At 39.0% G+C, this 16,350-nt stretch overlaps 1 long non-coding RNA gene across 1 annotated transcript; it reads right to left on the minus strand.

Annotated features, from left to right (window-relative positions):
- Positions 1–2,732: 2,732 nt before the first annotated feature.
- On the minus strand, positions 2,733–3,584 carry LOC119024886. The gene is made up of 3 exons (XR_005076629.1): positions 3,535–3,584; positions 3,085–3,201; positions 2,733–2,976 (listed from the first exon to the last, which is right to left on the minus strand). It is a non-coding gene; the product is annotated as an uncharacterized LOC119024886 (long non-coding RNA).
- Positions 3,585–16,350: the final 12,766 nt, after the last annotated feature.

Consider the following 16,350-nt stretch of genomic DNA (forward strand, 5'->3'; position numbering starts at 1 on the left):
AGATGTTAAAATTGTAAAAAGGTAACGATTATGTGTCAGACACACTTCTTGCACCATTTGTTTCTTTGGCTTCTCGAGATAAGGGATTATAAACTATTAACGCAAACCTTTATGCGTAATTACTACAGCAACCAAACACAAATCAACTCAGGGTGTATCAGGTGAATGTCTCATTTAATTGCCTGGTCACAAAAATTCTTGAAATCCTTTAAAAAACAAACAAGACTTTCTTTTCACATGCACAGAAATTGAATACATAATAATGATTTCTCTTTACTATTCCACATTGTTTTATTGAACAGATCATTGTCAAACAGCCTGAGGCTATACAAACATGCACAAAGAATTATAAACTTCTTATAAAAAATATGTTGCAAAACTCAGAAAAACCAAACGTACGCAGCTGAGCTGGATGTGATGACACAGATTGAGAGTTTATGTTGTCAACTGATCTCAGTTTTGACTTTTTGTCTTCTGCAAATCTTTTCTGTTGGAGGATGAAGAGTCTACAGCTGTTAGGCTTTCCTTTGTCTACATACTCACATCAGCGTGCAACATGTTGAGCAGGTGTATTGTTGACATGTTTACCATGTTAGTTTGATGTGGTAGCGTTCTGACATTTGCTAGCTCTAAACAGAGAGTACAACCACAAAGCCACCAGGACACATTGTCTGGGCACCATGACTGCCTGTACCACATCTTGTCTAAGGAATGATTCTCAGATGATTCCCCAAGTTGGTAGAACTGTTCGACTCTGGAACTTAACAAGTAAATTACCAGATATCCATGAATTAGATATTACACCACAAATGTCAAACTCGGGGTGAAATCAAGAAAAGTCTGAGGGTCACCAAACTCTGTTGGGTTCCTCTGGGGACCTCAAGTCTCTTCATGTTACACAGCAATGCATGACATAGTTGTTTTCAGTCTGGACCAAAATGATGGACCAACAGATCGACATAACCATCCATCCCCACAGCTACAGATGTTAACCAGGCTTGGTGTGAAAATCTGTGTGACAAAGACGGGCAATCCAAGTGGCACTCTGATAACCATTCATGTTGTCAAATTGCACAATTATGTCATATCAAGGCAATAGGGATTTTTTTTGTCCATTTGTAACTAAAAAAAATAAATAAATTCCTCTCTAGTCTAGTCTAGTCTATCTAGTGACTATAAAAGAAAGGAAAAATAGCAATCTTAGCCAATTTTTGGGTGATATTTGCTTTGAGTCGTCCCTCTGGCTCTGCTCATCGTGGCTGCATCTCAGCTCTCATCAGGGACACAGAAACAGCTTCAACCAGTCACAAACACAAAGCTGACTGACTGAAGTACCAACAGCATATGTAACAAAGCACAGATCTGGTCCAGCGCCTTTGTACACTTCTTGGTGTCACTTCCTGAAGCCTCCCCTTAGTGCAGTGGTATACAGAGTAAGATAAGTCTGAGTGGTGGAGTGACTTGGGTGGTTGAGTTGAAGGGTCACTATGTAGTTTTGGAGAAGAAATTCAGACTCAGACAATATTTACAATACTAACTAGGTAAGATCACAAACTCAGAAATATTTGTTTTTCCACAACTGAATAAACAAACTCTTCTCAGAGGAAAATAAGGTCCCCAGAACACTAATTGACGCTAGAAAGGTGGCAGGGTTCACCACATACAAACAAAGTATGACAGTATGACACTGTGTTGTCATACTGTCAGTTTGTTTATTTGGTTTGTTTGTGTTTTTTTTTTTTTTTTTAAATCATACCCTACAGATATTTCTCTTCTGATTAAAATGTCTTGGCCAAAACTACAGAGTGCACCTTTAACTTATGTGTAGGATATAACTAACGTGAGTTCCATCACTTACATTATGAGACTAAATGTTTTAGTCCAAAGTATGACAAACCTTAACAATAGTTTTGTTGTCTTACTCTAACCAAGTAGTTTTGTTTCCGGTTAAACCTGACTAAACCACGTTTGACTACATTAATTACAAATACATCAGACTGTGAACCGTGTGTCCACACTCTTAACCCTGAATGGCTAATTCAGAAATATACATATATTACCTATTGCTGCCAACTGTGGAGTCTTTATTTTGAAAGTCAAACTTGACATTAAAGGTCCCATATTATTCTCTGGTCTCTACAAACTGAACGATAAACCGAACGTTGAACGTTGAATGTTGAATGATAGCATCTCCGCGAGCCATAGTGATACATCCACCGTAAACATTAGCGCATGCTACCGCTAGCGTAAGCGGCATGTGGCAGGCAAGTAGGCATTGACAGACGGAGCTCATTAGCATTTAAAGGTACAGGCACAGAAACAGCCTGCTCTCAGTGGAGTTCTGTAGAGCAACTTTTAGACAGCTGAAATTCAGGACCATGGATGGGTTTGGGGCAATGCATATCAAACACAGTGTTGTTGGACCTCTGACAGCTGTGTGAAATTGATGAAAAACAGTATAATATGGGACCTTTAAATACAACATTTTAGTGCTATATCGACCGCTGAGCTGAGCCATTCATGTGCAGAACTGACACTACGGGGTTAGAGGGTCATAGTCTGTCACTGTTGACTTTTTTGTACTTTTATGGGGAATTATGAACTCATAAGTATATCATGTATTGGCCTCTGCAGTCTAAATGTAAATAGAGAATAGGGCAAAACTGCAAACACTTTGAAAGCAAAATGTTGCAAAGTCTCTTTATTATAAACAAACAGGAAATCATGGGAAACACATCATTTTTGAGATAAAGCAACTTCCTGCTCCTCAATCTAGTCCGAATCACACAGCAGTAAAGAGCTTTGTTGTACCTTGTTGTTATTTTTAATTACGCAAACTCTGGGGCTATTCATTCATTTGAAAACGTAGTGCAAGCTCCCCTTCCTTCCACCTGCTTCACCCTGGTCCCTCTTCAGCATCGCTGCAGTCACCTTTGTTGCCGTGACTGTATTCCTGTGGGAGTCTGGGCTGTTGTACTGACGTGTCACAGCAGGAGACACAGAGACACGACATGCTCACTGAGGCCGCTGACACAAACACAGGTGTCTGTCCTCACACAAATGCACGCTGTAGCATGTACTTACACATATAGAACATACGCGCCCCTGCCATTCAAGTATCTCCCTCTCCTCTTTCTGTTTAGCCTTCACGTCTGGTCAGCTCTTCAGTCGGAGTTGGTTATTGATAATGTTGCTTGCAGACTATATAATTTAAAAAAAACGAGCATATTATTCAAGTAGAAGGGCGGTGAAAAAAAAAACATTTGTAGCCTAGCTTGAAGAAGATCAACAGCAACAGACAGAAATCTCAATCTCCACATGGGGTGCAAATTGGCTGTAATCGACTGTATTGATGCTAGAACAACCAAATCCCTGCGCTCTGGTTTTAAAAGTGATGGTAAAACACCAAACTAAGAGAAATCAGCTCAGTGTTCAGCCTGGTCTCAACAATCTGCGTGCAAACACAATTAAAAATTGCATGCAGTCCATGTGCATAAGTGTAATTTTGTGTATGGGTGATATGCTGATCCCTACCAACAATCGATGTGGGGAGCAGATCCAGCATCAGGTGACCTTCATCGTCATGGTAACAAAATAAAGATGCGGTGCGTACCCGCCACAAACAGCCAGATTACTTTACAACATTAGCCGTGAGCTAACATCAGCCAGCAGTGGCACACTAGGAGTGTTTCTGTCTTTAAATTCAGGTAGATTCTCACTATCTGACACTCACCGTCAGTCTGCGGTTCCTCCTCTTCTTTTCCCTTCTCCTCTCTGTAAAGTTGCATTCATGAGGTGAAATATACTTCCCATCTCCGAAGATAAAGCCACTTTTTTAATCCCAAAAAGTTTAAAAGTTATGTCAGAGCTCTCCTCCCATTGGTAAACATCTGTATCAGAACAGAATCAGATGCGACTGTTGATTCCTCAGGTGTGGCTTACCCCACGACACTCTAGCAGGCTGGTAGTAGCTGAGCAGCACTATGAAGATGGTCTGGTTTGCTTTTATAGGAAGCTCCCTAGTTGCCAAAATTGTAAGTTAAAGTACAACTTTGAGTTCCTACATTTATTTGTTGACTGCAGTTATTGTAGTTAATTTGAGCATTGCATGTGACATTAGACCCAGTGGAGCACATTTTTAAATTGATTTATTTTATTGGCACATTTAAAAATGAAAAATCTGAAAAATTTGAATGTCAGAAACGATAATTAATCAACCCATAGTATACAGTATACTGCATATATACTTGTTAAATTTGATCCTTATACATACACACACATACATACATACATCTATCAGGTACTCAAAGACTTTAGTGAGTTAGAAGTATGGGTGACTGTTACTTTTTAAGTGATATTTAACTCAAAATCTTACTCAGGTTTGACTTCTGGGTACTTTTTACAACACTGCTTACAGACTGACATCAAACAAAAGTCTACTTTAAGTTTCACACAGGACACGAACATCAGTCTCCTGAGTGAGATTCCTTTTTTTTTTTTTGACCAATCAACCCCTTCAAACACTCTGCTTGGACGTTGTTGCACTTCATGCTGCGTCCCCCAACATCTTTTATTTGTATTTTTTGAACGCATTTGTTCTCCATGCAACCTAAAGTGAAAGGATCAGCATAGTAACTGTGAAACAGAACTGGTGTTGGAACCCAACACACTTTAACAGTCTTAAGCTGTTTTTTTTATTGTACACTTGTTGAAGCGACTGGGGCTGCAGCGTCACTCGGTTTGCAACAGCATGGCTTCCTCAGAAACTCCAGGCCACTGGAGCAAGGTGGTGTACCTTATTTATTGACTAGCGGACGTCACAAATCTGACATGGGTTCTGCTGACAGCAAGTTCAAATTGGTGTTCCAATTTCCTTCAGGTTCATATTTTGTGGCATTTTCATTTCAAGCTTCGTCTTTTTCTGGATGAAATGCCACTATCCTGATAGCACAATGGTTCATATGTTTCTTGCCACAAGCTGATATACAACAGGTCTAATACAGAAATGGAGACAGAATGGCATTCCCAATGTCATAACCTGCATATTCATAAAACCTTCACTGTAGCTTTAATATGAGTTTCAGAGTAGCGTTTGCATTGAGCAGCAGCTAAATCTATCAGTTTACTTCTTTACACCTTCTGCCGATGGCATGAATTATGAAGGGCAGCAAGCTGAAAGCTGTAAACTGTTTACCGCATTTTAATCTTTGTTTTCCTGCCAAACAATTCCGAGTATGAAATGTTCCTTTGTGTGGTGTACAGCGCTGACACAGGCTCCGCTTACTCACAGTTAAATATTCAAAGTTACTTTAAAGTGCACTCAGCAACATCCTCAGAACCACAGACAGCCGACACTGAGAGGCTCCCCACGCTCGTGCTGCAGAAATCTAAGAGTGAAGAGTGAAGTTGTCGCATCGGCTACACAGATTACACCCATTAGAAGGTGGAATTCACTGATGGCTTGATGATGGTTGACATGCTGCATTTCATTTCAATAATTTTGTCTGTCCTGGTTTCAAACATTCAGGCGGCGATGAAATCAGTTCACCACGTGGTTTTACCAGTAAAGACTAAAACATTTGCCCAGTTTTGGCTTTCGTGTTGCAGGAAATGTTCCACACCGTTCATTAGTGCATAGTGCATCACAAATACACGCGCAGAAACTGAATGTGTGGTAACAGCTTTAGTTTATTGTTACAGCAGTATCCGCTCCAATCTGAGCCATGTGGGGGCAGGGGGGGTTGACTCACTCTGTCAATTTTCATTACACTCTGTTCTTTGCTCTGTGTTGTGTCGATCTGTAACTACATGTTCTGGTCTCTCACCTGCACTCCCCCGTCACCTCAGCTCATATTGCAAAATCAACACAGTCAGTCTCTGCGTGTGACACTACAGACACATGGTGCTTCATGAAGAGTCCAAAATATCACGTTTGTCCGTCCTCCCTGCTGAAATATATAGGGCCTGTCTTCAAGTTGAACTCAGTGTAGTTATTTTCTCTTGAAGTGTAAAATGCCATGAAACAAATGGCTCGAAAAAAAACATTGGTGAAAGAAGATGTCAGACAGTCCCGTAGTACCAGTATGCAGCACTCTGTTTAAGTGAACATTTTGCAGCAGATGGGGGACAAACATGAAGAGCCAAATAGGCAACAAATATATAAATCTCTTTATTTCTGTGGGCTATGCTCAGCTGAGGATTTCTGACTGCAAATATATGATATATGACTTAATGTGTCTTTTCTCACAGGGTAAAACAGCATACATTTGAAATATTAGTGCCATAGGAATGAGTAAACACTCTGAAACAAGTCTGCATTTAGAAAAAAATGAGCTGCTAGAAGCTCTGATCAGTAACAATTTGCTTTGCTACTGGCTGATCCATGCATTGTGCTCCTAGAAGCCGTTACTCTGCTGGCACAGTTTAACTGAACCATAGACAATATACGGGAGGGGACAAGCCACTTAAAGCATTTTGGATAGAAAAGTCTATAATGCCAGCGATGGCTGTTGGGTGACACATATCCCCACCTCCCTCAAAAGCCAGTTGAGTGCTTTATCACGGCCCAATGAGGAAACACGTCACCACAGTTTCAACAGATCTGCTGTGGCTGCAGAGTCCTATAGGCGCAGCATATCATGTATATCATGCTAATGCACAGGATTATTGTAGCGGGTGAGGTTATTCAAACATTAGACATTTGGACTGAGTTGTAAAAGAAGTTGGTGTCATGATTCTGTTTACAAGAGCTGCAGAAGTATAACCTGTGGAAACACGTTTTAAACCTTGTTTTGAGGCAAAGGCTATTTTCTTTATCAAAAGTTAAGTCACGGCTCCCCCTGTTCATTTAGATAAAGGGCTGGTCTGAAATAACCGTAGCAAAGTTGGCTAACATTGACAATGGAAAGTTTGGGTTGTTCAGGTCAATCACCTTGAATGACCATAAATTTGGTTTCTGAGAAAAGATGAACTTTTCTTTTCGTTTTTCCCTAAAGTTGATGTTTATTGTTTATAGCAGCTGATGACAGCACAACTCAGACAAGATGTCTGTTACCTAGGACTACATTCTGTTTAACAAGTTAACAAGTTTAACATGTTTTCATTATAGCATCTCTTTTATGACCACTTGAGTATACATTTCAAAATGTAAAAAGTGTTTATAGCACATCTGCAGGCAGACAAAAACGCAGAAAAATTCAAATTTCTGAATATATTTCAGGCTTATATGTGGGTTTTACATGTAAGGCGTCACTGCAGGAAATGGTAGCTTGTTGGTAGCACCTACAACCTGGATTTGTTAATACCACTATGAAAATGTAATAAAGATTTAATGTATTCAAAACAGTATGCCCTCCAGAAATGGTTCAAGCCATACAATATTCTGCTTGGAATAATAATGTGTACCTGATACGATTTAACCACAAAACGTTCAAATGGCTGATTAGAAATTAATAAAATTATATCTTCTCCTTCTCTGACATTGAAAATCAAATCCATATCTATGAATACGCAAATGTTGTGCGTTTGGAGGGTTTAACAGTTCAACACAGTATGTCTCCTACTTCACTTCAAAGTACATTTTTAGTGTAGGTGTGCGTGAGGCTTTAAGTTTTCCACGAGTTACATACTGGACCATGATTGGCTTCCAAACTAGTTGTGATGTAACAACTCAGACTTATCCAGTACTAACACGTGTAAAACTCTGATGAGAAACGTTCTCTCCTCTCTACCACATGAATGTGAAAACAACCTGCTAGTGTCAGACTCTGCACAAGCATCACTCTGCAAAGTGAAGCTCAAACATCCAAGTAAAGTAACAGTAATTGAAGGGACACTATGTAGTTTTGTAGAATAAATAAAAACTAAGAATTGCAATTTTTACAATATTAATGAACTCAGAATTATATATATTTCCTTAACTGAATAAACAAGCTGTCCCCAATAAGGTCCCCAAAACACTCTTTGAAGCTAGAAAGGTGGCAGGGTCCACCACATATAAACAACGTCAAACAGCATACATAAATAAATATATGTACAAATATATGAAGCAAAGAGAAGGATTGGTGTCAGGGTCCACTGGAGCTCTGACAGATATCTGCTATGAAGGTTTACTGTATCCTCACCTTTACACATAAAATATACATTTATGTGTACAAATATATGGCTGCCCAACTTTTACAGATTAAAGTGATAATATATACTTACATATCTTTAGAATTGTGAATCTAATACTGGATCCCTTGTGATTGTCTTTTGTTAAGTTCTTTTTACAGTCCAAACAATAGAAAACCAATACAGACTGCATGAGTTATGTAGAGTGACTGTTTCCATAAAGGGGCTCTAAGTAACATGTTGTGGGAATTCACAAGTATGAGTCACTTTTTAATAGCTATATGTGAGCAGGTTGTAATGTGATGTGAAGAATGAGACCATCCCTGTTAAGCTTGGTTGCTGGTACAAGCCTGTGGACATCACACAAAATATGACCTGTCAGTTTTTCTCTTCTATATTTTCTAAGTAAATTACAGTTTTTCTCGATTGTTTACACACATTTTCTGAAAGCATGCCTCATACTCTCAGAACTCTACACACAAATCAAAAATCACACACACAATGGGCAAAACCCCTAAATTGTCCTGCAAAATGAACCTTTAAATTCAAAACAATGTTATCTCTTCTCAAAATGGCATTTTGTTTTCAAATGGCACACACAAACCATCAAATGAATAGACATTTAGAAGAACCAGTTGAACACTGATGTGCTCAATGTAAAACACTATGATGAATGGACAACACTTCTTCATTGATCATAATGACTTAGGCCTTTTTTTGTTCAGTGTTACACTTACTACAGACAGCTCATACATCTCTGTGTTGTAAAATATTATTTGAGAATATTGTTTTTATACTCAGGACACACAAATACATGGTAACACATATATTTTATCCACCTTGTGTTGGTAATCTTTCAGTTCTGCAATACAAATAGTAAAATACTGTAAATACTGTGTAGGAATACAAAGTAGGAATACATTTCCCAAATACGTGAAACATACTTTATTTTTAACAGAACAGTCCATAGGCAATAATGTACTACTGTACTCAGTGAGTACTGTATCGATATGCAGTACTGCAATTTACTAGTGAGAGTAGATTTCTTACCTATTCTCATTATTCTCACTGCTCTGGCTCTGACACTGCCTCTGTTTCCAATGTTGGCATCCATTGCTCCAAAATAGAAGAGCTCACCTGTTGACCTTTTATGCTAAAGCTCTGACTGCTAATTGTAAAACTGTGTGACAGGTGTTTGCCCATGTGATGAGTCAGTGTGCATAGTAGGGCAACTGACTTTAGAATTTTGAATGACAGTGTGTTCCATGTGAAAACAAGAGATTTTCTCCATGAAAATTGTGCCAAATGCAGAGAATTGTGTGTAGTGTTTTGAAAAAAGTGTGTTTTAGAACTGCAATTTGAGTGTAAAGCAGGAATTGTGCTTGTCGTTTAGCAGAATTGGTTCAGGGGGTCGGTGCATGAGTTACACGTTGTGGTCATTGTGTCTCAAGTACCAGTTTTTGTGTGTAAACAATCGAGAAAAACTGTAATATGATTAAATTAACATTTGATCATGACAAATCCGTTTTAATTAAAAGTTGTTTTTGTTTCCCTGCCCCACAGTATGTACAAAAGGGGTCCAAAATGACAGTTCCTCTGTAATTTCATGCGTGGCTTCTGTGCTATATGTTGGAAATAAATGTATCATTATTCAGTATTCTAAGTATTCATTTAATAGCTTGCTTTTGATTACCAAAAATGTTTTTGTTGAACATTTCGCACTTTTCACTTTGATTTCAAAAGATAAAGCACAGAAATGTTGTGTACATGGGGGGCTTGCACAGCTTGTGCATCAAAGGGTTTATGGACTGTAGATTTCTTTGTGAAGGACTCGGATAACAGCAACAGACCAAGGGATGTGACTTTATCCACGTTCTGGAGTGTCTCATCTCATTGAAACAGAACCGATGTTAGTTAGCACGTCTTCCAGCACAACATGGAATTTCCACAGGATCCCTTTAAGAATCACCATCTATATACTGAAATGATGTTTTCATTAAGCTCCTCTGTTCCCTCACGTGCATAAACTCAAGTATTGTAACATTTAAACAAAGACATATTCAGATGTTCTGTTATATTCTGTTGTTTCCTGAATATACTGTCAAATTAGCTTTTAGATGGACAGGGATTTTCATAATCGTTCCCCATCTTTGTGCTGGAAAGTGTTATTTGAGTGACAACAAGGCAAAATGAAGGGGAAGGCCTTGAGGGACTTGGTGTCAGATGATCTGAAAATGCTAGAGATCAAGCTACCACGGATGTGTCTGCATTTGTGTGAGAGTGTGTGACCTGAGGAACGGCTGAGTGTGCCAGGGGTCAAAGGTTATCCCTCAGTGGGATGACAGAATTGCTGGTCTGTCCTTTTTTTTTTTTTTTTGTCCGGTCTAGATGTCAGTCTGACTCGCTCTCCATGGCTCCGTCTTGTTGGCTGTCTATCTGCCTTCATGCCCATCTGGCTGTGAGAGGGCATGGGGGCAAAATTGCAGCAGGAAGTGTGAGAGTGTGTGTGTGTGTGTGTGTGTGTGTGTGTGTGTGTGTGTGTGTGTGTGTGTGTGTGTGTGTGTGTGTGTGTGTGTGTGTGTGTGTGTGTGCTCTTGGCAACTGTAAACAAAGTGTGTGCACATTTCCATAGAGCTGAAAATATAATGCTGCATCAGACGCAACTGTCAGCTTTCTGTTGACATTGAGAGGAGAGGAGAGGAGAGGAGAGGAGAGGAGGGGAGAGGAGAGGAGAGGAGAGGAGGGGAGAGGAGAGGAGAGGAGGGGAGAGGAGAGGAGAGGAGAGGAGAGGAGAGGAGAGGAGGGGAGAGGAGAGGAGGGGAGAGGAGAGGAGAGGAGAGGAGGGGAGAGGAGAGGAGCAAAAAGGAGGAAAGTGTGGTATAGTGGAGCAGATGCAGCAGGTGGGGAGGATGTAGGCGAGAACAACCACTATACACACACACACACACACACACGCACACATTGGTTATGCAGTGACCTGCTGCAGACAATTATGTCTCCCTCTCTCTGCCACAATCAAATTACTGCTGGAGGACACGGCCCCTGGACGGACCTGCTGCTGTGAGGGAAGTGAACACACACACACACACGTTCCCTCTCTGTCAAAAACTAACCTCATCAAACACACTTTCATCCACATTCTGTTAGAGGTGATTGAGTTAACAGAATTTAGAAAAAAAAAAGAAAGAAAGAAAAAGAGAAAATGTATTAGCACGGATATGAAAATGGCTTGATCATAAACAGATGTGTAAAGCAGCTTCAAACTATTGTGATACAGTATATCAATATTTCTCTCTCGTGTCTGACTTTTTTTCTACCAGTCGGTAGAAAAATGACAGTGAAATTGTAATTACTGAAATAAATTAGACCGTAGTTACTCTTTTGCTGTGCTGTGTTTCTAGCTGTGCATGGAAAATGTCTCCGTGCTGCTCTGGGCCGACATCTCGGAACAAAGTAATTTCCACATAATTGTCTTTCTGTCAGGACTTTGCGAGGCTCCCAGAAGCTTTTCGGGTTTTCTTCCGCTCATGACACAATAAGATAAAACAAGCAATATTCACACCCAGCGCTCATTTTCATTACTGATGTACCTCATTTATAAGGTCGGGGCGATACTGGGTTGAAATGGTGTGGTCCGATCTCTGCTGAAGTGACATAAACAGGCCTGAAATGTGTTACAATCAGCACATATGATTGACGAACATACTTAATGACAGTCAGTCATCAATGAAAATAGATCCACGAACAGCCTGTTAATTATTATTTAAATAATTTACCAGGGAGGTCTAACATAAAAATCTTCAATCCAAAGTGGGATAATAGTGTTCTGAGTGATATGTTTTGGACTTATTTTAGTCTCGATGTTTGACTTTAGATTTTTTTGTTTGTGTACATGCTGATGTACAGTAAGTGATGGCAGAGCTCACTCTTGAAGTTCTTTTGATCACAACCTAATGTTTAAACCTTGTATCTGTACTAAATCATTATTGTAGCCACCTATGTTTTTTTTTTTCTTTTGAACCCTCTCTGTACTACTTTTTCAAACAATTGTGCAAGCAATCAGTTAATATGTGAACGTGACATACTCACTTAAGTGCTTCATAAAGCAAAAATGTCAAACATTTGCTAGTTGCAGCCTCTGAAAAGTAAGCATTGTTTTTAGGAACGATACATTTTTTTGTAGAAAATTATGTTGAATATTAAACTGGGCAACCATAATGTGTGGTTAATTGGCTCACATGTTTCAATGATATGGAGCCACAAGTTCTCATAGCATTTGGCATCACTCAAAGCCTTCCAGAAAGGGACACACTGAGTGGCGTGTATTTGACGCCCTGGGAATGAGACTGACCTGAGTTATGTGACTAGTTTGCTGTTATGGAAAGGTGATTTAGTGATTTTGTGTAACTTTAGGTTAGCTTGCTAACATGACTGCACGAGGAATTATGTGTAGCCAAACATGAAAATAGAGGTACTAGTAGCCTAGCTGTTCCCTCTTTCTGCTAAGCTATGTTGCATGCCTCTGACTGTAGCTTCTTATCTACCCTAAAGACAAGAGTGTGGGCCTTGTCATATAACTCTAGTGAAGGTAGAACTCTTTCTCTTCTTTAACCAAGTAGTTTTAATTGCCTTTAGTTCAACTTAAAGTAACCTATTTTGTAGTTTAGATTTTCTGCTTTTAGGCCAAAGATGCAGGGACAATTGGAGAGACAGACAGTGACAGGCAGAGAGACAGCACAAAGACAGAGACAGAGTGTGTTGAAAGCTACTCATGGACAGTAAGACGACTCCGGTCTTTCCAAAGTGATTAAGAGTGAAAATGTTGGCTTGTGTTTGTGCCAATACAGTACTTGGCAGTTAAAAGGGAAACAGATATTCAAAAGAAAAACCTTGTGACAAAAGGAAAGTTGAAAGCTAAGAGAAGAGGCGAAATGTAGAATAAAGGGAGTGCCACCGAGACGGGTCTGAGCAGAGGGGAAGAGGACAGCGTGTCAGCGATGGGAAACAGAGGGGAAATTGGAAGAAAAAGAAGAACGATGTGTGAGAGAAGAGGGGAGATCAAGCAGTGGGAAAGCAAGACATAGAGAGAAAAAATGAAGTCAGATGAAGGGGGGAGAGAAGAAGGAGCAGGAGAAAGGAGGGATCTGAAAAGAAGAGGGGAGACGATGTTGATGTTTGCTTGTTATTCCAGCTCTAATTTTCCCCCTGGAGCTCATTAGAGTCTGGAGAGAACCGAACCACAAAATCTTAAAAACCAACAGAGTGGGGAAAGAGAGGGAGAGTGACACAGAGAGACAGAGAGATGGAGACAGAGATAGAGAGAACGGGTGAGCATCCAAAGAGTTTAGAGGGGCCAGGACAAAGAGGGACAGAGAAGGCAACGTGACACGGAACCCCTTTTCGATCTGACTGAGAGAGAAACTGGGGTGTAAAGAGAAATATACAGATAACGAAATAAGGTGTAGAAGTGATTGAGTAAAGGTCCAAAGAGACATGGAGAAAGGAGGAGACACGGCCCACCATCACACACATCGATACACCTGGGGCTGTGTACGCCGCTGGTTGCTTTCAGAAGTTCTGCCAGCTCCAACAAAATAAAGTGCCACACCAGGCTTAAAGTAGGTTTAAGAAAAATAAAAGTACCATTTAAATTTTATTGATTTCATCAGAGCAAATAAATAATAAAAACAGTAGGTAAATTGATTTGATTGATTGATAATAATAATAATAATATTAATTATAATAATAATAATAAATAAAAGTCCTTTTAGCTGTAGGTTTTTCATAATAAGTACTAGTCTCAGCTTTTTAGCCACAACTTGGTTTGACCCAAAACAAAAACAAGAAGCATGTTTTTAATCAGAAGAGCAGAACGGCAGCCTCAGATTTCCACACACAATCACTAGTAAGTTTCTCTTAGAATATTTTTTCTTTTATATAACACTTAAGTACGGAAATACAGATATTATAGTCATCAACCAGATTCATTTTTCATTAGTATTATCATTATTATCATCATAATACCAGTAGAATAGAAATGGTGGCTTAGATTTCGATATATTTATATATCCATTTGTATATTCACTGTGTAAATTCATATTCATATATATATATATATATATATATATATATATATATATATATATATATATATATATATATATATATATATATATATATATATATATATATATAATAGAGTTCTGTTTGTGGTTTGTAAGTTGGTTTCAGAGTCCAAAGTCCAACATTGAAGAGAAGCAAGGTAGGATCTGTGCTGGGAGGCAAACGAGTACAGCAGCAGATAACAGACATGAGGAAGGAGAAGGGAGATGGACTGTTGAGGAAAGGAAGAGTGAGAGGTGAGTGAGGGGATAACAGTGGTATACAAAAAAAAGAAAGAGAATTCTGCACTTTTGGGTGAACAGCATAGTTGAAGAGAGAAGAGGACCCTGGAGATGACAGGTGCAAATCTGAAAAACAGCAGCAATGATGAAGGGATGGAAACAGGGACAGGGTGGGAGATAAAGGTGTGGCCAATGGATGGATGGTAGGATGGTATGGAGGATGATATGAATGTTTGTGTGGCTACTTTGGAGAGGGAGCACCGTATAGCAATACTGTGTCTGACTATGTGACTTATGCAGATGCTTATTAGTTACAGGATAGATACAGTTGAGCACATGACTGGAGACTACATACGTTTTATGACATCTACATGTATCCATCTATCTGAAATACCTGCTGTTGTGACCACTTTTCTCTGGTACTTTCACAGAGCTTTATCAATTTATATCATCAGGTTTCCCAACAGAATTCAGTTAGCTAGTTACAAGTATTTACTACTAATTTGTTTTCAAAATTTGTACAGAAAAAGAATTGCTGCCATGATCATGTGTAGGAAGTGTTACATTTATGTAGCACTTGGGAGCTCTGACTTTTATGATATGTAAAGCAGCTGTTTTAGACATTGTCTTGATGCCAAAATCAAATGATATTGTGAAAACAATGTGACAAATGGTTAACCTACAGCAAACTGTTTAACAGTCCAGCCCACATCTTTACTGTTTTGGTTCACTCTCATCTTTCTCATTGCGTCATTTTTAGGTTAAAAGCTCTAATAGTCCACTTTACACCACATGCCCAGCACCAAATGGTAAACAGACATAGTTAGCAGCTAGGCGATAAAGACAGTGGAACATTTAGCCGGTTTGGAGTCAGATGTTTCTGGGCTATAATAAAGTAAATATTGGGCTTACATTCGTCAGTCAGATAGAAATGTGATGCTCAGTGTTAATGTCTCTCTCTGACTGCTTGGATGTGTATGGAACTAACAAGGTCTTGTTCACCATGTCAACTTTAAAGGTGACAATCTGTCAATGCTGTGTTCACAGTTTGTTTATGCAATGGAAATACAGCTGTTCTTGCTGGTTTAGTTGATACCATGATGTCTTCCTTAGTTTAACCAAGTCCTGTGAGTACCTGAACTCAGCCACAAAAAAACGTCAAAGACTGTATTCATTATGTGCAGTTATTGTATGGTTACGTTAAGTATCAGGATCAATGACTTGGCCAATGTGTTGATTCACGTTTCCTGATTATATTGATCGAGATTGTGTTTTGGGCAACCATAATTTCCTTTTAAAGTATATTTGCTGTTGCAAGTTTGTAGTATATAAGGACGCATTAACAAAAATATATTAATGACTTGATAGTTTGCTTATTTGCATGAGTCAGTACATTTGATATGTCAACTGTTGTGTTAGCGTTCATAGTGTCCAACCCAGTCCCAAGGATAAAAATGCTGGAATCATACATTTCTGCAATTCACGGATATGTTAAAATTGTACAGTTCATAAGTGTGTATATGTGTGTGTGTGTGTGTGTGTGTGTGTGTGTGTGTGTGTGTGTGTGTGTGTGTGTGTGTGTGTATAAATAAAATACATTATTACACTGCGAGTCTTCTTATGTTGAGCTTATATTTATATGACCTGATTTTTACTTCAGGAGGAGGATTGAGTAGCATGATAGCATGAAACCAGACTTGGAGATGACGTCTGAACATATGAAGGTGTGAAACCATACTAGGACCACTGTCTGAGCTGGCATTTCCGACATTTGAAGGCAGGAAACCATTAGACATATATATATATATATATATATATATATATATATATATATATATATATATATATATATATATATATATATATATATATATATATATATATATATATATAT

Source organism: Acanthopagrus latus, chromosome 8, assembly GCF_904848185.1.
Source record: "Acanthopagrus latus isolate v.2019 chromosome 8, fAcaLat1.1, whole genome shotgun sequence".
Taxonomy (NCBI): domain Eukaryota; kingdom Metazoa; phylum Chordata; class Actinopteri; order Spariformes; family Sparidae; genus Acanthopagrus; species Acanthopagrus latus.